This window comes from Mustela lutreola, chromosome 14 (genome assembly GCF_030435805.1).
Source record: "Mustela lutreola isolate mMusLut2 chromosome 14, mMusLut2.pri, whole genome shotgun sequence".
NCBI classification, from domain to species: Eukaryota; Metazoa; Chordata; class Mammalia; order Carnivora; family Mustelidae; genus Mustela; species Mustela lutreola.
In genome coordinates, this window is record NC_081303.1 from 631,650 (window position 1) to 655,306 (window position 23,657).

General features: G+C 54.6%; 1 protein-coding gene across 4 annotated transcripts in view; it reads right to left on the reverse strand.

The window, feature by feature from the left end:
• The window catches only part of GPR161 (G protein-coupled receptor 161), a 43,150-nt gene extending 23,186 nt beyond the window's left edge, over nt 1–19,964 (reverse strand). For 2 of the 4 annotated variants that reach the window (XM_059147041.1, XM_059147040.1), the window contains exons 1-2: nt 19,876–19,964; nt 17,425–17,544 (exon numbers count right to left, since the gene is read on the reverse strand). The gene's annotated coding sequence lies outside the window, so the exon portion shown is untranslated. Of the gene's footprint in view, nt 1–17,424; nt 17,545–19,343; nt 19,465–19,875 lie in introns of those variants that run through there. The other 2 variants (XM_059147039.1, XM_059147038.1) reach the window with 2 other exon arrangements.
• Between the last annotated feature and the right edge of the window lie 3,693 nt (nt 19,965–23,657).

The following is a 23,657-nucleotide window of genomic DNA, read 5'->3' on the forward strand; positions in this document are numbered from 1 at the left end:
GTTAAGTGACTGAGCCCCCCAGGCGTCCCAGGACTCAGGTTTTAATAAACGTCTCAGAAGTTACTCCTGACAGGTCACCAAATGCTCCCTCCTCCTCCCGGCCGCGGCTCGGTGAAGCCGGGACGTAGGTCTCTCGCTGCTGCCTCGCCCTGCGGCCGTTCCCGGAGACAGTGAACAGTCTGCCGGGTCAGCCTGCGGCCGCGGCTCCAAATCATCCAGGGCCGTATCACGACACTCAACTACGTGATCAGTATCGTTGTGGGTTAAAAAACAAGGCAACAGTATGGAATATTGAGACACGTATCTACTGTGTTTTAGAGTAATTTCCAAGAAGTAATTCTAGAAGAACCTTGACCTGCAAACACAGAATTACTGCAAAGTAAGGATAGATTACCTCTCGTTTAATTGTGCAGACTTGGATAGTATGGTGTCACCTCCTATTTCTTTTTCTTTTTTATCTCTTTATTTGTCAGAGAGGGAGGGAGCACAGGCAGGGGGAGCGGCAGGCAGAGGGGAAGCAGACTCACACTGAGCAAGGATTCTGACGCGGAACTTGATCCCAGGACCCTGAGATCATGACCTGAGCCGAAGGCAGACGCCCCACGACCGAGCCGCCCAGGCGCCCCCCTCATATTTCTACCTAGAACTCTGACTGTCATCAAGGGCAGCGTACCCACCGCGGGTCGGCGGCCACAGGACACGGGCCGGGGGGGTGGCCAAGCAGGTGTCCTGGGCACTCCGGGAGGGCGCTCACGGCGAAGCTGCGGGAGCCACGGCGAGAGAGGGAAGGCGAGGGGCTGAGAGGGCCGCGAACCCCCTCAGACGCTGGTGAGAGTCCGCGACCGACCCACCCGCCCTCCTGGGTCCCGGAGCCGCCGCAACTCCTCTTCACGGAGGTGAAGCAGGCTGACTTCTGCCCTCGCAGCTCCGAGAACCCCAGCTCGTACTCAGACACGCCATGGTCTGCCCACGAAAGGCCAAGACCCCACTGTTTTGGACATTAGCACCGGGGACCGGGACGACGCAGGCCCGGCCTTCCCCGGCCTTCCCCGGCCTTCCGGAAACCGCACGCCCTCCCGCTGCGCTCACGGAGCCCGCACGGCTGCAGCCAGAAGCACTTCGCCCCCGGCCCGCGCGGGGATGTCTGGGACCAGGAGATCCGCGTCCCAGTCCACAGGCCCCTAGGAAGGCAAGGAGGCCCCCGACCCCTCCATGGCCCACAGAAGTGAGGCCACCAAGGGGCCCCTGAGAGCCCGCGGACAGCAGGCCTGGCTCGGTGGGCACCAGAGGCCGTGCGGGTCAGAGGCGGCGGTTCTCCTGGCGGCTCTGACGCGGGGCCACGGGATGTGACAGGACACGCCTGTCCTGTCCTAAAGTTTTCTCAGAAAACCAGTTTCTCGGGGCAGGAGAGTCTCCTCCAACGTCCTCAAACCTCCCGGCAAGGGAGCGGCTCACTGTGGTCTGCGCCTGTCTTCCCGAGGAGCCCGAGCGGCCTGGAGGCTGGGCCCCAGCATCGCTGCCGGCAGGTTTCACGCCCACCAGATACCAGGCAGGCGCGGAAGACGCACCAAGAAACAGCCCTGCAGGCCGGGATGTGGCTCTGAACTTCCGAGGAGCCAGGCGAGGTCCCGGCAGCACGGCTCTGACCCTTCTCACAGGGGCTCGTCACCTCAGCACCTGCAGACGTCACACCCGTCAGTCGCTGCTAGGGGCGGGGGTGGAGCTGGGGAGAAGGTTCTGGTAACTACCTTGCTTTGCACTAAGGTCCGCGAGATCGATGGTCAGCCCAGCCCCTCCCGCGACAGACCAGATGAGAGCTGGGGAGCGATCGTGAGATCCCCGGGTGCCTTCCCATATACCTGCCATCCTTCCTGGCACTCAGGTGACCGTTGTCCCAAAGGTGGCAGGTGCAGCAGGCGCTCTGCCGGCCCAGAGCCCCTTTGTTCTTGTCCCCTCAAGGCCACCACAAACCTAGGAATGTCCTAGCTCCAAGCCTCTCACTGCACACACAGAGCAGGTCTGAGCTCTGGTCTGCTTGGGAAAATGCTCCGCAGAAGAAAAAAACACGGTGGTCAGAACCACAAATGGCCCTAAGTGAGTTCCTGATGTGACCCGAGTGAGTTCCTAAAGTGCAAGACCTGGCCTTGGGCCCCTCTGCACAGACGTTATCCACTTGCGTACCTCACCGCCCTTCACAGCAGCCTTCAGCGGCGACTAGAAGGCTGGAGGCTCTCCACAGACTGTGACCGCGCCCACAAGGGTCAACACTGAGTGCCTCATGTCGTCCCAAACCAAGCGCCCGCACCTCAGCACGGAGACTTCCCAAGGCTTGGCCCTTGACCCATCCCCTTCTCCTGAGACCCCTGAGACTCTCATCCATTTCCAGAGTGTTACTTAATTATTTTTAACTATTAATAAACAGTATTTGCAAAACACCGTGAACATACGACATGTCCCGACAAGCATCATCTCATGAGATCATCTGGGCAACTTCTGAAGCAGGATTTGGTCAAAATCAGGCTCTTCCCCATCTCAGAGAAGCAGCCTAACCTCTGGTTAAGAGCATGAAGTCTAGAACCAGAGAGTCTGGGGTCAAGTCCCGGCTCCACTACTCACTGGCTCTGTGACCGTGACGCAACCCCTAAACTCTCTGGGCATGAGCTTCCCCTTCTGTAAAATGGGGACAGCAGGGGACCGTCCCCTAGAGTTGGTGGGAGATGTCAAGAGGCTAATATTTGTACGGGGCTTAGAATAGTGTTTGGAACCATGTAAGTGTTTGTTAAGTAAGGAAAACGGGGAAACTGAGGCTCAGAAAGGTTAAGTGCCTAGTTTGAGAAAACTAGGTCTGATGGCCACGAGGCCACCATCAGTCCATCCGTTCACCACAGAAGACTCAGCACGCTGTGGCCTCACCTCCAATTCCGACTCCTCACCCACCAACCCCTTCACGGCCTCTGCCCCGCCGGCCATGCCGTGTGCTTCTCTGTCCGGCTTCCTTGGCTTCAGTCCCTCCTCTACTCGGGACATGTGTGCGGTGGCTGCGTAAAGCTTTACTGAGCCTGAAACGCGCTGCGGGCCGACTGGCCTGATGACTTCACGGAAAGAGGGAAAGAGAGAAAAAAACAAGTTGGGGACGGGGAGACCGAAGCCTGAGGAACGAGTGGAACAGACCGAGTCACAACACAGGACCCAGCCAGGCCTTCTCAGACCCGACGCCAAGGCACAGGCAAAAACAGAAAAAAAAAAAAAAAAAAAAAAAAAAAAAAAAAAAAACAGACAAATTGGACTTCATGAAGACTTAAAAATCTGTACATCCGAAGGTACCATCTGTGCAGAAGAAAAAGGCAACTCATAGCATGAGAGAGAATGTGTGCAAACCATGTATCTGATTAGGGATCACCGTTTAGAATATATTAAGAACTCCTAAAATTCAAGAACAACCTAAAGCAAAACAAAATAAAACAAAAAACCCTGTGCCCAAAAAAGAGATGGAAGCGGCCGGCAGGTACACGAAAAGACGCTCCACATCACTGAGCACGAGGAGCAGCGGATAAAACTACGAGGAGACACCGTCTAACCCTCGTTAGAACGGCTGCTGTCAGGGACAAAAACAGCAAGACAGAAAACCACCGGTGCTGGAGAGGATGTGCAGAAACTGGAGCCTTCCCGCCGTGGCGGCCGGCATGCACTGCTGAAGCGCCGTGGAAAACAGCAGGAAGGTTTCAGAAAATCAAATACTGAGTTAGTACGCGGCCCGGCCGTCCCCCTTCTACTCATAAACCCGACATCACGGAAGCAAGGTCTCAAAGAGACGTGTGCACCGTTTCCGAGCGGCAGTATTCATGCCCGCAAACGTGCGGAAGCAACCCAAGCGTCCACCGAGCAATGGACGGGTACGCAAGGTGTGGCATGTCCTTCGGCCGTCACAAGGAGGCTGTGACGTCTGTCACAAGGAAGCCCCGACACGGGGGACCCTGGAGGACACGGCGCTTCGTGGCACTGGTGGGCACGGAGTGACAGATGGTGGACGACTCCTTTACAGGAGGTGCTCAGAGCCACCAGGACGCGCGAGGCAGAAGCGCGAGCTGCTGGGAGCCGGGAGCGGGGGTGGGGGGGCTGGTTAACGGCTTAGTTTGCCGGGAGGAGGAGACTTCTGCGATGGATGGCGGGAGTGGTCACACAACCCAGATTTGCGCACCTAACAATGGCAGTTCCACGTTAAATACAATAGAGAAAAAAGCTGAAAAACATATTGATTCAGGGTTCCTTCCCTTTAACGCCTCTGCCCACAGGGTCTGGAGAGTCAGCAAGGGAAGGCAGCGGCCAGCTCCCCCCAGGGCCAGGGAAGAGCACCTCTAGCATCAGGCGTGAGCCCGCACCCCAACACCAGCGGTGGGGGCTGGGTCTGGCTGGGATGACCCCTCCCTGCCCCTGCTCGTCTAACACGGACCCCCAGGCTGAGCACACCCGGTGACACAAAACTCAGCTTCTCTGCTGCGGGTCCTGTCGTGCTGGGGAATGCAAGGGACACTCCGTCCTAAGCCGGGCTGCAGTTGGAGCCATGGACCGCCAGACAAGTTTTGAGGGGCCTTGGCCTCCCTCCCAGGCCACCATCAGCAACACCACCAGCTGCCAGCACCCCCTGGTGTGGCCCAGTCGACGCGGAAGGGGGCGACCCGCCATCGCAGCCTCTCGGCAAGTCCATAAACCAGCCACTCCCACCATGAAGACAGCTCGGCAGGGGAGGTCCTAAGTCCTGGGGAGAAAGCCCTTCAGGAAAGGCAGGGAACACAGCGTGGTCTGACCACTGCTGCCTGGGCAAGGGGCAACATCCTGAAGGTCGAGCCAGACCGAACTACGAAGAACACACTTCCAGCCGCACACGAGGCGGTGACCTCTCCTTTGCCAGGCCCCTGGACACCCCAGCCGGGGCCGCGGGACTCCCGTGGGCGGAAGACCACGCTAGCTTTCCCGGGGCAGGCACGGATTCTGCCTGGAACCGAGATTCCAGGCGATCCCAAAGGCAAGGCTGGGTTGGACCAGGTCAGAAGAGCCCTGGGCTGTTCCAAATTCCTGCTGCTGCTGGATCCCCTGCTCAGGCAGAGAGAAGCCAAGGCCGCCCCCCAGAGCTCCCGACTTAGACAACCAAGCGGCCACTCGGCATCTCCATCCGGTGTCACAAGCATGGCAAGCCAAGCCGCCCCCAACCAGACTTCGCGCTCTCAGGCCCGTCCCTCCCGGGTCTGCTCCACCTCACCTTACGGTTGCCCCAACTTCCAGTGGCTCGGACGGTAAGCTCGGCAGTCACTCCCGACTCCTCTCTCTCCCACAGCTCCTATCTCGTTCATCAGCAAGTCTGTGGGCTCTAACTTTGACAGGTTTCTGGAATTCCGCATCTGTAACTATCTCTGCTACCATCACTCTAGTCCAGGCTATGCTGTATCTTCTCTAAATTATTAAAATTCCTTCTTTACTAGCCTACCCGCATCTGCCACTGCCCCCCTTCTCAACACAGCAACCAGAATGAGCCAGTTCAAACAGAGCTTAGAACAAATGAACAAGTCACTGCTTTATGTATAACCCCAAAAGGAGTCCCATATCACTCAGAATAAGCCCTGCAGTTTCCCCCACGATCTGGCTCTCCGTTACTGCTCCAACCTCGTAACAAAAATTGCTTTTTAGACCCACTCCAGCCGCACTGACTTTCTTGCTATTTTGCAGACGCATCAATCATGCATCCACCTCAGGGCCTTTGCACGCGCTGTTTCCTGTGCTGGGAACACCTTGACCCCAGGTATCCTTGGAGGCTGCTCTTCCACGTCCTTCAGATTTTAACTTGAGCCGCATTTTTGGCAAGGCCTTCCCAGCCCATGCTGCCTTTCAGAGTCCTTTCCAACACTTCGTGGCTCCGGTCCCTTCCTTACTTTTTCTTAGTGCGGATGCGCATACTTACTCATCTCGCTAATGCTTTTCTCTCCTGCAAGATGGTACATTCGTGAGTGCAAGGAATTCTGTTCTGCAAATTCCTTCACCAGCACCTAGAACAGTGACTGACAAAGAAGAGGTACCCAATATGTGTGATAGATAATCGATTGTATGAATGGACCCAGGGCCCCCGTACCCTGGCACACTGGGTAGCTCTCGCTCTGCAGACGAAGCAGACGCTATTCGCCACCCAGTCATCATCCCCCCCACAACACAACTCTCACCGGACATGGGCACTAGATACGCCAAAAGCAGTCGTGCTGCACAGGGCTTGGGTGGCCGTCAACCCAGCCCCAGTCCATGGGAGTCCACACGTGGCAAAGGCTCTCCATTTCCTGATAAAAGGGGGCAGACTCGGCTATGGCTTCTGCCCTTTTTCCTCTCACCGCTCTCCTGGCTGGAACTCAAAGCCAAGCCTCCAACCTTTCGACAGGTAGCCGGAAGTCCCACGCAGGGAGTTTAAGGCCCAAACCACAGGTCGGACTGCAAGGCCGCTGTGCCCAGCCACGCTAGTCACCCCTTCTTGGAGAAGTCCTTGCCGGACGGTTTCCCTTCCGTGCCACGTAGAGCAACGCCACCTTGATATGCCGGGTCAAGGCAGGAAGAGACACAGCGGAAGGCGAACCGTGCTGCGCGGTCACCCCACTGCCGGCGAGAGCGGGCCCTGGGGGGTCTTCGTTCACCCTCCGCCTCCTACCATCCACCCAGCCCCGGCCCCGCGGTGGCACAGTGAGCCGAATTCGCCCACGCTTTCCCAGGACAACCAGAATCGAAGACCCCAACTGTCAGGAAGAGAGGCCTCCAGGAACGCCTTCTTTTCCAAAAACGCGCGAAAACCTGAGCTAACCCTTGGAAATGCCTCGTTCTGCAGAGTTGAGTTTCAGGACGTGGTAGGGTTGCCCCACCTTGGCATATCAGAACTCTTTATTTTAAGCCCTTAACCAAGCTTATGAAAATCTATCATACATTTCTCTATATTTTAAAACAAACTCTACAAAACATAATAGTTTTCACGTTGACTCAAGGTCATTAAGTAAATGAATGGAATTCTAACTTGGGAAAGGTCTTCGGGACGAATTCCAGGGCCCCGGCTTTCTCCTGAAAGCTCAGGTTAGACGGCGGCGCTTGGCCCGTTGCCCACGCCGACGTCCAGCGCAGGCCACGAACGCGGACCCCCCCGGCCGGTGAGGGGACGGCATGTCCTTCTTACACCTTCTCTGCCGCTTCTCCTAACTTTCAGCCTCCAGAGTAGGTCTATCTCGAGTTCTCCTCGTGCAGCTCGTTGAAGGCCTGCCTGAAGCCAGGCCACGCGTCAGGCGGAGATCTCCAAGTCCTACAAAGGACATTTCCCCCCGTGCCCTGGGGGACAGCTGCTTTTCTAACCTCTCAACCCTCTGCCATGTTAGTGACATAGGAGCTATGGCACATTCCAGAAAAACGGGAGCCCTGCAACAGCTCTGAGCTCAGCATCTAATTTCGGTATTTTTAGGTAGTAAGAGGGTAACTGCTGAATCGAAGAGCAAAATCATTGCGCCCCACTGGGTTTTCTGCCACAGAAGGAAGCCGGAGTCGGAAGCACAGATGAACCTGTACGGAGGTCTGGAGTGGCAGTTTCCCGAAGGGCCAGTGAGCTCCTGGGAGAGGCTACAGGACATCTGCGGACAGTGTCCGCGAGGCCGAGTGACAGGGCAGGTGGCACCAGTCCTCGGCCATACCGACCCCCTCTTATCTCTGTCTCCTCTCGGAACCACCTGTCACACACCCTCCGAGCCTCCTGTTCCCAGCTGCAGGCAGGCGGCCGCTCACTGCCGACCAAGGAACCAGCGGCTTGTGCACCCAGGAACTACGGTTCTTCCAGTGTCTCTAGACACTGTTGTGCTCAGTAAAACTAAAATTCATTTTTCACATGGTTATTGATTCAAAGCAGCTTTTTGTAATGAAGCATTTTCTCCAGCTGAAGTCATATTAAAAGGCGAGGCAGATCCAAGAAGCCTGGGGAAAGCCCGGAAATCACTCCCAAAGCCATCCCGGGCCCCTGACCTGCTTGTTGCCACTTACGTCAATGACAACACACTCAAGGTCCACCTGAATAGCAAAATTCTAAAGAAAACTTTCTGGAACATTCCGCCCACACAGTGACCCTTACTAGCTCTTACTATCTACAGTTTTCCCTTTACATTTTATTCTGTCGGATAAGCATGTCCTAGCACAAGGTTTTACTTTAGGTGAGGACACTTACGCCTCCAGAAAACTTCTGGATTCTTCCTCAGTTTCCCCTTTGAATTCCCAAGAGCACTTTGCACGTAGGAGAAAACATTTCACAGCCCCCTACCCTCTAATATCGACGTCAGTCTGATACTCCATATAAAACAGTTTCTGGACTCGACTGAACCTCGGTGTGAGCTGCATAGAAGCTTTCATTCTGTCATTCATTCATTCATATAGGAGTTTCACTGATCAGCCTGAGCTCCTAACCCTCTGAGCTTCAAACGCTCCCCGAAGAAAGGGCGTGAAATTAACCTACTTTATGTGATTGTCGAGAAGAATACATGACCTTGCCAGAGCAGCTGGGTGATAAGAAGAAATAAAAGGCAGCCAAACTGCAAAGGAAAAAGTAAGACTGGGGCGCCTGGGGGGCTCAGTCAGCTGAGTGTCTGCCTTCAGCTCAGGTCATGATCCCATGGTCCTTGGATCGAGCCCCGCATCGGGCTCCCTGTTAGTGGGGAGCCTGCTTCTCCCTCCGCTCCTCTGTCCTGCTCATGCTCAAGCTCTCCCTCTCCCTCTCTGTCAAGTTAAAAAAAAACCAAATCTTTAAAAAAAGAACTAATGAATGAACTCAGTAAAGTCCCAGGACACTAAATCCACATACAGAAACCAGCTGCATTTCTCTACACTAATACTGAGCTGTCAGAAAGGAAGATCAAGGGGCGCCTGGGTGGCTCAATCGGTTAGGTGTCCAACTCTTGATCTCGGCTCCGGTCATGGTCTCAGGGTCGTGAGATTGAGCCCCACACCGGGCTCCACACTGGGTCTGTAGTCTGCTTGGGACTCTCTCTCCCTCTTCCTCTGTCCCTTCTCCCCAACCCAACTGCACACTCTCTTTAAGAAAAAGAGAGAGATTAAGAAAATAATCCTATTTATAATTGCATCAAAAATAACAAGATACCTAGGAATAAACCAAGGAGGTACAAGACCTCTGAAAACTATAAAACACTGATGAAAGAAACACCCTCCGATGGCACTAATAAATGTACGGTGTACCATGCTCACGGACTAGGAGAATTAATACTGTTAAAATGTCCATACCACCCAAAGCGAGCTACAGTCTCAATGCAATCCCCATCAAAATACTATCAAAATCTTTTCTTCATTTTTCTCAGAAGTGGAGCAAAGAATCCTAAAATTGGTATGGGACCACAAAAGGCCCCACACAGCCAAAGAAGTCTTGAGAAACAAGAAAGCTGAAGACACCACCCTCCCTGATTTCAAACTGTACCACAAAGTACGATAATCCAAACAGTATCGCAGTGGTATGAAAACAGACCACACAGATCAGTGGAGCAGAAGAGAGAGCCCAGGGGCGCCTGGACGCTTCAGTCAGATAAGTGTCCAACTCTTGGTTTCAGCTCAGGTCCTGACCTCAGGGTTGTGCGATTGAGCCCCACGTCGGGCTCCAGGCTCAGCATGGAGCCTGCTTAAGATTCTCTTCCTCCCTCTCCCTCGGTCCTCCCCCAACTCTTGCTCCCTTAAAAAAAAAGAACAGAGAGCCCAGAAATAAACCCTCACGTAAATGGTCAATTAATCCACACAAAGGAAAGAAGAAGACACAGCAGAGAAAAGGCAGAGTCTTCAATAAATGGTGCCGGACGGCCGGACAGCAGCCGGCGGAAGAATAAACCAGACCACTTTCTGACACTACGCACCAACACTACCTCGAAATGGATAAAGAATGAAAGTGTGAAAACTGAAACCATAAAACTCCTAGAAGAAAACACGGGGCCCAGCTCTTCCACACTGGTCGAAGCAGCGTCGCTTAAGCCAGGTGCCTCGAGAAGAACAACGCAGGTTCAGCACGTGGGAAAACATCAGAAAAGCTTCTGCACAGCAAGGGAGGCCGTCAGCAAAACACAAAGGCAACCCACTGGGTGAGAAAAGGTATTTGCGAGTCATTAAGGGCTTAATATCCAAAATATATGAAAACACCTTCATATCAAAAAAACAAACAACCTGATTAAAGAATGGGCACAGGACTTGAAAAGACGTTTTTCTGAAAGTGACACAGTCGGCCAACAGGCACATGAGAATGTGCTCGTCACTTAGCCTCCAAGAAATGCGACTCAAAACCGCGGTGAGGGAGCATCTCGCACCTGTGCCATCAGCGAGTATCAAAAGAACAACGACAGGGCGCCAGGGTGGCTCGGTCGCTTAAGCGCCTGCCTTTGGCTCAGGTCTCGGTGTCGGGTCCTGCGTGGCCCGGCGAGTCCTCTCCGGGTCTGCAAGTGAAGACAACGGAAACACCAGCTCAAAGAGAAACCCACACCCCTATGCTCGCTGCAGCGTCTCTTACAATCGACAAGATGTGGAAACAAGCCGAGTGTCCATCCGCAGACGAGTGGAAGGAAGACGCGGTGTGTGTGCACCACGGGTAGTCCTCGGCCCCGCGGGACCACAAAACCGCGCCACCCGAGAGAACCGGACGACCCCGCGGGCATCGTGCTGCGTGTCAGTCCGAGAAAGACGACCCCGAATCCCACCCACATACGGAATCCCAGAAACTAAACAGACTCCGAGACGCTGGCCGTCGGGCGGGGGGCGGTGGGGGGACCGGTGAGGGCTGCAGAGGCACAGACCTGCGGTTACAAAGCAAGGCACAGGGACGGGACGCGAGGCGCAGGGGACCCGTCGGTGAGGCTGTGCGGGCTCTGAGCGCGGGCGGCCGGCGGCCAGCGTCGAGCAGGTGCCCTCCTGACAGGAAGCGAGGAACGCACAAGGACACGAGTGAAAGCAGGTAGTCGCGAGGTCTGCAGAGGGGGAACTCAACAGATGTTTACGCTACTGAAGACACGAAACGGAAACTCCCTCTTGGTTTCCCCTTCAAACTGGAGTGCAGTCCGAGGTTTCACTCGCTGAGTGCAGCGGCTGGCACAGAAGAGAGGCTGGCCGGCCGACGGACGCGTCTGGGACTCCGAGAGGGGCCCAGGGCTCCAGGATGTGAACCTCACTGCTCAGCTACTCCGGAAAAGGGCTCCGGCCCAGAAGTTTGCCGCTTCCGTGCCCAGCGAGGGGGCACCCCGCGCGGTCGGGGCCGGTCGGGTGGCGGGCTCCCAGGGGACGCGCTCCACTCCAGGCCAGGCGGCTGCTGGTGTTTCTGGGCACCAGCCCTGCCCTGGGGGGGCCAGGCTCATCTGTTTTACGGGAAACAGTATCAGGACGGCGGGGGAAGGTCCGCTAATGTCCATGCAGAAGACTCTAGATCACATCGAACCCACTCACGACCCCAGTATTCTACATCAGTGGTTCTCAGAGGAGCTTCTGCTCCCACGCCCACCCCTGCCCGCACCCGTCCCCACCAGGAGGATTCTCTGGAAATGCCCGCGACATTTTTGGTTGTCACGTCTCAGAGGACAGTACTGTCCCTAATCCACGACGCACAGGGCAGCCCCGCACCAGCCGTCCGGCCCCGCACGTCAGCAGCACAGAGGCCGAGAAATCCTGTTCCGCGGGAGCGCTGTGGTTCGTTTTCGTCTTCACCGCATAGACTTCCCCAACGGGCCGAAGGGAAGTGGGACGAGTCCCTCCGTAAAACGCGCGCTCCAGGGAAACAGGAGAGACGGCGACTATGCCAGGAGCAGGACGACGATCGCTTCCATCACGAGACGAACAACGCTACCTCGTTCATTGGTTTCTACCCCAAATTATTTGGTTTGTTATCCTCCTGGAGCCCAGTGAATGCATTAAACTCATATTGCTAAAATTGAGAATATTATCTTTCCATGTTTTAAAGTAGTATCACTTCTGAATCCTTTTTCTTCCTGATGACCGTATCTGAGACACGAAGAAAGATGCAGTCCAGTGAAAGAGGAGGAAGGGGCCGGTCGTGGGAGTGGGCAGGCAGGTCTCACCCAGGTGACATGTGATTAGAGCAGAAAAAGACGCAAAGGAATTTCAGGCCACAGGAAGAGCCTGTGCAAAGGCCCTGCGGCAGAATGGTGAGTACACTAGGGAAACGTGGAAGAAGGGAGAACAGCTGACCACCTAGAGTCCAAGGCAGACAACACAACAGAGGCCACCAGGATTATGGTGACGGCTATGGATAAGAGTTCACATCTGACAGAGGTCCCTGGAGCAATGCAGCTGACAGGTTTTCAAAGGGTCACTCTGCTGCTGGGTCAAGCACGGACAGAATGGGAGCACAGATGCAGGAACACCAGGTGGCTGCTCTAGCCCAGTGACAGGTGAAGGCTTGGACCAGGGTTGTGCTAAGGAGGTGGTGTGAAGTGATCAGATTCATTAATCTCCAACACTGCAGGGCACTTGAGGCCACAGGAGCCACTCAGTCCAGCCGTGTTCTCTCACACACGATGAAACCGAAGCCCAGAGAGCTGAGCGAGCTACTCAGCCACACGCACGTAACTCCTGGTAGAGCCCAAACGTCCTGACTGCCTCGGAAGGTGAGCCTCTAGAAGGCAGTCAGGTCAAGTGCAAGATCAACGCGAGGACGGCCTCCGCACGGAATCCAGCGCACCCTTCCTTGCGCTCCCGCGGCACCTGGCGCCCTGGACCGACTCCCGCTCTTCTGAAACCCCGTCTCCCCTCAGCTCCCTGCTGCCGCTCCGCTCGCTCTCCGTCACTGCTTGCTCTCCTGCTGTCAGTGATGCTGCTTCCCAAGGGCCCTGCCATGCAACTTCCTGTCCCATCTGCAGAGGGAACTAACGGTCGCGCTCCTCTACACCCCTTTGCTCTGGCAGCCGTCCCCAGGTTTCCTCTGGAGTCACCCTTTTCAGACCTGGAGTCCATGCACCTCCACGGATAGGACAGGAGATTCCGGCCTCGCCGCCCGGCCCATGGCAACTCCCTCTGACCCACTCCGTTTATGAGACGTGAGGGCCTGTTGCAGGGTTAGCTGGGGGCAGAGACCGCTGCCCCCCCCCCCCCCGAATTGGAACTTGCAGTGCCCGCCCCAGTCAGCTGGAGGGGAGAGCCCGAGACAAGAGCAAGTAAGAAAACGAGTCGGACAAAATTGCTTGAGCCTGGACCCCATGCCCAAAGCCAGACCCACTCCTGAGCTCTCTAGGGATGTGAGCCGGCCATGTTCCTTTCTGCTTCAGCCAAAGGGAACCAGATTTTCTAGCCCTTGTAAAAGGGAGTCCCACCTGATACCTCGAGCCCGTCTGCGTGCTCTGTCCGGACCCACCCGCACAGCGGTGACTCCCAACTCTCGCCCGGGGTCCCGGGGTCCTGGACAAGCCCTCGGAGCTCCAGAGTCACACCCGCCCCCCAGGAGCCGTTTCCACCCATCTGTCACACCCAGGCCACTCAGCCAGAACACACAGTCACCAGCAACTCTGCTCCCATCTCAATGCGCTGGCCTTCATGGTTCTCACCACCCTCGAAAAACACCACCACCCGCCCTAATCCCTCCAGGCAGAAACCCGGGACACCAGAGAGCCCTCCTGCCAGGTAATCCTGATGGGGCCAAGGCCCCCGACTGCCTTCTTCCGGAGTGTGTGACCTTGGGGAGATGAATGAACATATCTGAGCCTTGGGTTGTCAAGTGGACTTGCTTGTTTCAATGAGATGCTGTAGGTGAAAAGCAGTCACTGTTCCTTGGTTCCGTTCCTTATCACAGACATTGAGTGCACCCGTAAGAACTTCACGGTCACCGGCCACTGCCATGACCCTAGCTGGGAGCCTCCCTGTCTTTCTCTCGATGGCTACTCTTACCTCATCTTCTCCCTTTGGTCTCCCCCAGCTCTCCCCAGAGCTGCTGGACTAGTGGACTCCTAACCAGCCTGGTCACACTCTGCCAGGCCCAGCCACCCCCACCGTGTGCTCACTTATAACCCCTCCCCGGGGGCTCTCCAGACACTGAGGGCTGTGCTCCAGCTCCACAACCTGGCACAGCAATGTGTCCACCAAGAATGCCGATTCTCGAGGCGCCTGGGTGGCTCAGTGGGTTAAAGCCTCTGCCTTCAGCTCAGGTCATGATCTCAGGGTCCTGGGATCGAGTCCCGCATCAGGCTCTCTGCTCAGCAGTGAGCCTGCTTCCCTCTCTCTCTGCCTGCCTCTCTGCCTACTTGTGATCTCTGTCTGTCAAATAAATAAATAAAATCTTAAAAAAAGAAAGAAAGAAAGAAATCCCTCTAAAAATGAAGGAAAATAGAGATCCCACATTGGCTAATGAGACTAATGGATAAATTCAAACCCTGACTTCCCCCTTGTCTGAGAGGAGGGAACCTGAAAGAAGACAGAAGGAAAGAAACAGTAAAGTAAAAAAAATTTTAAAGATTTTATTTATTTATCTGACAGACGGAGAGAGACCACAAGTAGGCAGAGCGGCAGGCAGAGGGAGAGGGGGTAGCAGGTTCTCTGCTGAGCAGGGAGCCCGATGTGGGGCTCTATCCCAGGACCCTGGGATCATGACCTGAGCTGAAGGCAGATGCTTAACCCACTGAGCCACCCAGGTGCCCCAATAATGTAAAATATCTTTAAGTGAAAAAAAAAAAAAGCAAAGAAAGAATGGAGAGAAAAGAGAAAATGTAAGAAATATAAGTTAATCCTGAGACAGGAGAGGGCTTCCTAAGCAGGACAGAAAACTTGAGGTCCACAGAAAAGTGACACAGATTCAGCCTCGTAAAAAGTCATCACTTCTGCACATCACAGTGAGCAAAGCTGGGGAAGAAAACAAAAAGGCAAGATACTTGACTTATTAATAAGAAAAGAATTAAAGTCCAGAATTTAAAAAGAGCCTCAAGAACTGATGATATCACAAACAATTTGACAGAAAAGGATTTCATGGGGCAATTTGAAAGAGTGTAAATTAAATTAAACTTTTTTTTTTAAGCATTAACTTGAGAGACCCTAAAATGCACAGAACTCTGATAGGGAATGGTCTCTAAGACGTACGTTCATTTTTTAAAACTCTGTAAGCAGACTAGGGTAGCAGAATGGTATGCTACCATATTTAGAGAGAAAAAAACCAGAAGACACATTTACCTACAGATGCACAGGCTTTCTCTAGATGAATACACAAAAACTGGAAAAATTAGTAAAGAATTCCTCCAAAAAAGGAAATGGAGGGCTGAGGTAGGAGGGAGCTGTTGACTTTCATAGCCTGTGAATGTTGTGCTTCATATATGCATATATATATATATATATCACATATACCATATATACCAATCCCCAATCAAGTAAACCAACTAAGTCAATAAATTAAATCTTCTTCTGCACAATCTCCAGATCCCAATAAACAAAGGGAATTATGCTTAAATAAACATTTTAAAGGACATACCCTTTGGCTCACCAGCTTTACTGGTAGGAGCACGTTTTATGCAGAAATGCCCCCACGTGCACAGGGACGTGTTTGACTACAGTGTTATTACAAGGGAGGAAGCTGGAATCAGTCGAGGCGCCTGTAAACAGGGGATTGTGCAAATGAATCATGGTGAATCTCCACCATGAAATACTATGTAGCCATTAAAAAGAATGAAGCATATCTAAGTTCTTTTTTTCTTTTAAGGATTTCACTTATTTATTTGAGAGAGAAAAAGAGAAGGAGCAATGGGGAGGGTCGGCAGAGGGAGAAGAGAGGCTGACTTCCTGCTGAGCAGGGAGCCTGACAAGGGGCTCCGTCCCAGGACCTGAGGCTGGGACCTGAGCCCGAAATGCTACCCAGGCGCCTCTCTGTGTTTGTTTGTTTGTTTGTAAGTAATCTCTAACCCTAACATGGGGCTTGAACTCATGATCCCAAAATCAAGAGTCACACGCTCCACCAACTGAGCCAGTCAGGCGCCCCTATGTTTTTAATACCGGAAGACATCCAAGTCCCATTGTTTTTTTCTGTTTTCTTTGTTGTTTTTTTTTTAAATTTATTTACTTGAGAGAATGACAACAGTGGGCGAGGGAGAAGCAGGCTCCCTACTGAGCAGGGAGCCCGATGCAGGACTCGATCCCAGGACCCTGGGATCAAGACCCGAGCCGAGGGTAGACACTCAACTAACTGAGCCAGGCAGGCACCCCCCAGGTCCCATTGTTAAGTTAAAAAAGTAAGTCACAGAGCACACAGTAATATATGATCCCCACATATGTATTTTTAAAAGCATTTGCAGTATAAGGCTGGTCCTAAACCTGGCAATGCAGATAATATTTTTACCGCGTTGTGCAGTATCGTACCAAGAACCCACGTATTCCGCATTCACCTGTACGTCCAGACTTGGCTGGCCTACACTTAGGCACTGCAGAAGGCCTAGAAGATATTACACGCACAGGGGTTCCCTCTCGGGTGAGGGGAGGGAAGGAAGAAGTGGAGGGAATTTTATTTTCCCACATCTTTCTCTATTAAAAAAAAAACTTTTACAATAATTCGTGTTTTCTTAAAAAGTTACTGCCTTCCAGGCATGCTTTCCATTATTCATCCAAGGTCACATTTTGCGAGTGGCAGGGGTGGGTGCAGGCCGCCTGACCTCAGATGGTGCTCCCGACCCAGTGCTCCCTCACCTGCTCCTGGAATAAAAACCAAACCCAGACCCCAGTCTGCTGTGTCCCCGTCTCACCCCAGCTCACACAGAAAACGCCCCCCTTTAGGCTCCCAGCCTTCCTGAACAGATCTGCCCTGAAGGCCTGCCGGGCCTGTAACTGGCCAAGGGAGCGCGTACCACCCGGCGGCAGGCCTTTTCCGGGTGGAAGGCTAGAGTCAGATGCGATGCACCTGCTGCGGAATGAAGGCCTGAGCAGTAAAGTCAGCTCTTCCTCCCGGCTCCAGGCAGCACCCACAGCAATCTCCCGTTTTGTTGATGCTTTTTGTTCTCAAAGAAAAACAGCTAGAAGACGCCACTCCCCCTGTCCAGTCACGCTTTAGTGCATCTCAGAAGGACAAGTGCTTCCCAAGGTCTAGCCCAGAGGCAGCAAGCTGGCAGTCTGCGGGCAACAACCGGCCTCCACACATAATTCGGTTGCTCTGCTCATTCTGAAAACTGTTCTGTATTAGTTGCCAATTTTAAAAACATGGGATTTCCCCCCCATAAAATGTATAGCTTTCCCCCAAAATTCAGGCCAAGCAACATGGTGCTGGAGCTCCATGGCACCTACCCTAGTCTCCTTACAGGGAAGCATGCTCACCCCCCACCTCTGCAAACGCCCCTCCCCTACACCAGCCCTCCTCCCACCGGAAGGCTTCCTGACTGTCCCAGGCAGCAGCACAGCTCCCCCACAGCACCGCACCTCCTTTGCTGGTCATGCAGGTCAGTTCCAGGTCAGCCCATGCCGCCTTCCACGGAACCCAAAGAGCTCAGCCCTCTGCGCATGCCGTTCTCCGCCGTCGGACACTCCCAGCACGCAGGGCTGCAACGCAAAGAGATGGTAGGAGATGGCGTGAGCTCCTGAGGTCTTGGATTTAGTGTCTAAAATGCCAATCAAAAATGCCAATCAAAAATGCCTCTTTTTGACGGGTCCCTAATCTTCCTGCCACGGTGGTAGAGCTTTGGGGCAGGGAGAAGCCCTGTGTTTGAGGACCCGCGTGTGTGAAAAGCTTTGCCAAGTGCAGAGTCCTGAGTTCAAGCCTGGCTCCTGGGCCCAGCCCTGACCTCTCCTGAGTCTGTTTCCGCACCTCTGGAACAGGGTAACCGCCCTTCACAGGCGAAGGGAAGGAAGTTTCTGAACGTGTGCATGAAAAGTGCTTATGAACATCTTACAGGTACAAAACAAGACCCGTGGGGACTGGAACTAGAAAAGAGGGACGCTTTGGAAGAAGTGACAGAAACAAATCCCAGTTAAAGAAAGCGGGATGAGGGGCGCCTGGGTGGCTCAGTTGGTTGGGCGACTGCCTTGGGCTCAGGTCACGATGCTGGAGTCCCGGGATCGAGTCCCGAATCGGGCTCTCTGCTTGTCAGGAAGCCTGCTTCTCCCTCTGACCCTCCCCCTTCTCATACTTTCTCTCTCTCAAATAAATAAATAAAATCTTTAAAAAAAGAAAAGAAAAGAAAGAAAGCGGGACGAAGAGCCCCTGTGATCTGAGGTCCGCCCCCCCCCCGTTTCTGCTCGGAGAGCCTGGGAAATGCGACTCCTCGCCGGGCCCCAGGTCGCAGTACGCTGGGTCGGAAGGGAGAGCCCCTGGCCCCCCCCGCAGGAGATGTCCCCCCTCATTTCCCGGGCCGGGTCCCAGGGACGGAGCAGGCGGCCCAGCTGGGGAGGGGCGCGGAGACGCCCGTCCTCCGCAGCCCCCAGCTCGCTCCGGTGGCCTTGCCCGGTTGCCATTATCCACCTTGGACACATCAAGGCACGAAGGTCCTCCCCTCCGAAGCCACACCACCTCCCACTCCACAGCGAGGACGACCCCACGACCTGCTCTCCAAAGAAGCGCTTCGCAGCCGCGGCGGAAAGGGACCGGGGCGGACCGACGGCCGCGGACACGCACCAAAGCGGTGCCGACGCGTGGCGCGCGGCTGCGGGAAAGCAGAGCCCTCGGGAGCGCCCCAGAGCGTCCCGGTTCCCCAACCGGCGGTGTCCGCTCACGGGCCTTCGTCAAAACGTGCCGCGGGCTCCGGTCTGGCCTGGAGGCTGGACGAGGCCCCCAGAGCTCACCGCACCTCCTCCCGCGCGCAGGGTCGGCCCCGCGACTTCAGGGCGCGCCTCTCACCCAGGCTGGGGGGTCGGGACCGGGCCCGGCCGGGACGACGAGGCTCACCCGGTCCGCACGGATTCCAGCCGGGGGCCGAGGCCGCCTCGCAACCACCCCCCCAGCCCCCGGCCGCCCCGAGCGCAGCGTGAGCCCCGCCTTGAAGGAGCGGGACGCCCCGCACCGGACCCCGCGCACGCACCGAGGTGCTCCCCGCCGGGGTCTGAGAAGGGGCTGCGGGCGGCGCTGGAGAGTCCGGCCGGGGGGAGGGGGCCTGTCGGAAGCCGCGGCCGCGGGGCAGGGACGCGCCCCCAAGATGCTCCCACAAAGGGCTCCGGCTGCCCCGCGGCGGGCGGAGCGGGGCGGGGGCACAGCCCGTACCCGCCGCGGGGCGCGGAGCAGGAGGAGCGCGGGGTGGGGGGGGTGGCGCCGAGACCCTCCCCGCGCGCCCGCCCTGCCCGGAACTCTGCCCCGCTCCGGCCCGGCCCGCCCGCCGCCCCCGCCCCGCGGCCCCCGCCCCGCTCACCGCGCCGCCGCCGCCGCTCGGGGCCCGCCCGGCCGCCTCCCGCCTCGGCCGCCGCCGCCGCTTCCGCACCCCCGCCGCGCCCGCCGGCCGCGGGTTTCGGGTTTCAGGCCGCCCCGCGCCGCCCCGCGCCGCCCCTCCCGCCGCCGGCACGCGGACCCCGGCGGGCGCAGGCCCGGGAACTTCGCGGCGCTCCCGCCCCTGCCCGGCCGCGCCGCCCCTCCTCGTCCCTCCCCTCCCCGCTCCCCGGAGCCCCCCGCGCCGCGCCCCGCCCCGCCCCGCCCCGCGCGCCTCCCCCCGCCCCCCCGCCCCCCCTGCCCCCCCTGCCCCGGGCCCAGCCAGCCGCTCTTTGTCTCGCCCTCCCCGCCTCCCCCCCGCTCGCCGCCTCCTCCGGCCTCTCCGCCGCGCGCCCACGTCGGGCTCCCCCGGCCGCGCCTTTATTCATCCCCGCGACGTCGACGACCCTCTGCCGCCGCCGCGCGCGGTCCTGCGCCCCGGAAGCCGCGCGGGGAGCGGCCGCGAGCCCCGAACCCACCGCCCGCGGGAGCGGGAGCGCAGACGCGGTGCTCGGAACCGGGGCCCGGAGCCGCGACCCCCGCGCAGACCCGCTCGGCCCGTCCGCAGGACCGGGGGCTCCGTCCCCGCTCCCCTCCCCCCTCCCCTTCCCCCGCTCCCCTTCCCCGTCCCCACGCTCCGCACCGGCAGCCCCGCGGCCCCAGTGCCGGTTGGGAAAGTCCCGGCAAACCGCGAGCTGCGGGCGGAGAGCGGGGCCGCGGGACCGGCGGGTCGCGACGCACAAACCCAGCTCCCCGGACTCCCGCGAACGCCTCCGCGATCCGGCTGCGTGGACGAGCGTCCGGACTCGCTCTTTCCCGGGGCTCCGGCCGGGCGCGTCCCCGCCTGTGGCCCGGCCTGGAAGCACCGGTTAGAGCCGCGACTCACGGCGCCCAGCGGGTCTCCGGGGACACACGGGGTGATGGGGGACAAGCTAATGGGGCCTTAATACTCCCGTGGGGCGGACGCTCTGTTCGCTGGAGACAGAAGCTGGAGCCGCTGCGAGTCGAGGTCCCTGGAAAGCCCGAAGCTGGAGGAGTTTAAAGCACTTTGTTCTCCAGATTATTTTAGACTTTTATTCTGAAATCCCTGGGTTTTGTGTTTTGTTTTGTTTTGATGCGCGCTGACTCGGGCTAGTCTTCATGACCCTGGGGGAGTTATTCAGCGTTTCCGAATCCCAGCCCCTTCCTGTATAAAATTCATATACTCAGACCTGCCTGTTGGGTTTAAAAAGATGAGGTGAGGTCGTGTGAGTCAATCGCCGGGGCCTAGAGCGGAGAGCGGAGCGCTAAGTCCTCAGGAAAGCCCAGGACACGCGGTGGACCGTCCAGGAGAGAACAAGAGAACAGTGACGGATCTGTCGCCTCCCTGTCCACGCAGGACGCAGAGACGCCCTTCGCGCACCTGCTCCGTTTCATCTTGAGCTCCAACTGGAACCTTTTTTCTCCTGCTGCTGCTCGTTATCAGGTATATTATTTATCACAAAGGGTTTTCTTCCTACGCTCCTAAGCTCAGAACTTACCTGTGCGTTCAAAAATAGGAACTGCTCCAACGAATGCATCTTTTCAATTGCTCTCAACATTTTTTTCCCCTTCTGGAGCTAATATTGAGCTGTGAGCAGTAGTCACTCGGATGCAGAGAAAAGAAAAAAAATGATCATCAGTTATTTCACTATCACTCTAGAGGGGACAGTTGTGTGAAAATCGCAGCATGCATTTTGTGTGAGAATTTTTTTCACAAAAAGAAGAGAGATACATAGTAACTCTCCTTTTCCAAGTGCCTTTCATCAGTCATTCCCTTCTGGGGTCCCCAAAGACTTCTGAACTAAGATAATGAAAGGCTTTGTCCTAGGGAATCCAAAATGCTGGTTGAAGAATCTGCATATGGTAAGACATCTTTAAAATAAAGCATCTTGGGGCACCTGGGTGGCTCAGTGGGTTAAGCCACTGCCGTCAGCTCAGGTCATGATCTCAGGGTCTTGGGATCAGCCCCGCTGCTCAGCAGGGAGCCTGCTTCCCCCTCTCTTCCTGCCTCTCTGCTTGCTTATGATCTCTGTCAAATAAATAAATAAAATCTTAAAAAAAATAAATTAAATAAAATAAAGCATTTTCCCAGTCTGATCGTCCACGTAAAACGAGGCAGAGCAAAATGGTGAGGCATGCTGTCCATCCGGCGTAAAATTCCGTTCCCACACTCCTCAATCGCATCTCAACTGCAGCATGCCCGCCTCAGAGAAGTCTCCCCTGACCAGCCTACAAGAGGGTCTCTAGTCTCTGCTCTCTCTCAGAGCTCCCTATCCCTTTTCTGTATAAAATTTATATCAATGGAGAATTTATCTAATTTTTTTCCATTTGTCTGCTTACAGTATCCCACCATGGATAGATGCAACTCTTTGGGAGCGGGGACCTATCTGTGTTACTTACCACTGTGAAACCAGGCCCAATTTGTTAAGTAAATGAAATGAAAAAATAAGAATAGATAAAGTATGTCTTCAGGGGCATCTGGTTATCAAACTTTAGGATCTGTAAGAATCCCTTGGAGATTTCTTAGATGCAAAACCAAAAGCAAGAGTGATTAAAGAGAGAGTTGATGTGGGGCACCTGGGTGGCTCAGTCGTTAAGGTTAAGTGTCGTCTCCCTTGGGCTCAGGTCTTGATCCCAGGATCCTGAGATCAAGCCCCACAATGGGCTCCCCGCTCAGTGGGAAACCTGCTTCTTCCTCTCCCACTCCCCCTGCTTAAGGGATCTCGCTGTGTCTCTCTCTGTCAACTAAATAAATAAAATCTTTTAAAAAGAGAGAGTGAGAGGTTTGATGTGTTGGATTTCGTCAGAATTAAAATTTAAGTGACTCCCAGGACACCTATCAAGAAAAGGAAAGACAATTCACAGAATAGGATAAAATATTTGCAAATCATATATCTGATGGAATTTGTATCCAGAATCTGCAAAGAACTCCTACATCTCAATAATAAAAAAAATCCACTTTAAAAAGGATAAAGGACCTAAACACATTTCTCCAAAGAAGGTATAGAAATAGCCAACAAGCTCATGCTGGACATCATTAGTCATTAGGGAAATCACATCAAAACAGAAATGGGGGGTGCCTGGGTGGCTCAGTTGGTTTAGTGTCTGTCTTCAGCTTGGGTCATGATCCCAGGGTCCTGGGATCAAGCCCCACATTGGGCTCTGTACTCAGTGGGGAGACTGCTTCTCCCTCTCTCTCTGTCTGCTGCTCACCCTGCTTGTGATCTCTCTCTCTCTCTGTCGAATGAATAAATAACATTTTTTAAAAAGAACAATAGCTCCAGAAAAAAAAAAAACACACCACTTCACAGTCACTAAAAATGGCTAAAATGAAAAAGGTGATAACCGGTATTATGGAAGATTCGGAGGTGTTAGAACCCTGTACACTGCCGGGCAGAATGTAAAATGAGGCAGCCACTTTAGAAAACAGCGCGCGTGCATGCTGTCAAATAAATAAATAAATAAATCTTTAAAAAAAAAAAATAAAGACAGGGGAGGCAGGCCTGGAGTCACACAAAGAGTGCTGCCCTTCCGATCCCAAATGAACTTAGTCAATGGTAAAGAATGGCCTCTAATATGTGTGTGTGTATGTATATATATATATTCATTAACATAGAGTGTATCATTAGTTGCAGAGGTAGAGGTCAGTGACTCATCAGTCTTATAGAACACCCAGTGCTCATCACATCACGTGCCCTCCGTAGTGTCCATCGCCCAGTCACCCCGTCCCTCCGGCCCCCTCCCCTCCAGCAACCCTCAGATTGTTTCCTATGATCAAGAGTCTCTTATTGTTTGTCTCCCTCCCTGATTTCGTCTTGTTTTATTTTTTCTTCTCTTCCCCGATGACCCTCTGTTCTGTTTCTTTTAAATTCCAAAGTATCAGTGAGATTATATGATAACTGTCTTTCTCTGATTGACCTATTTCGCTCAGCATAGTACCCTCTAATGCCATCCACATCATTGCAAACACCAAGATTTCAGAAAATAGAGAGTTTTAAAATAAATAGGCCTTCTCTAGTACTACCTTTATTAAGGGATAATATAAAAGTATCGACTTTGTTAAACTGTTTTTTCTTTAGTAATATTTTCAAATAACTTGTTTTGCAATTTTTTTCTTTATAGATAAGGTAAACCAGGCAATCTCTTTCCCAAATATCTTAAATCTCAAACTTAAAAAGTTGATGAGTTGAATGTAAATAAAATAAATTTTAAAAAATTGATAGAGTTTCCCTAACATAAA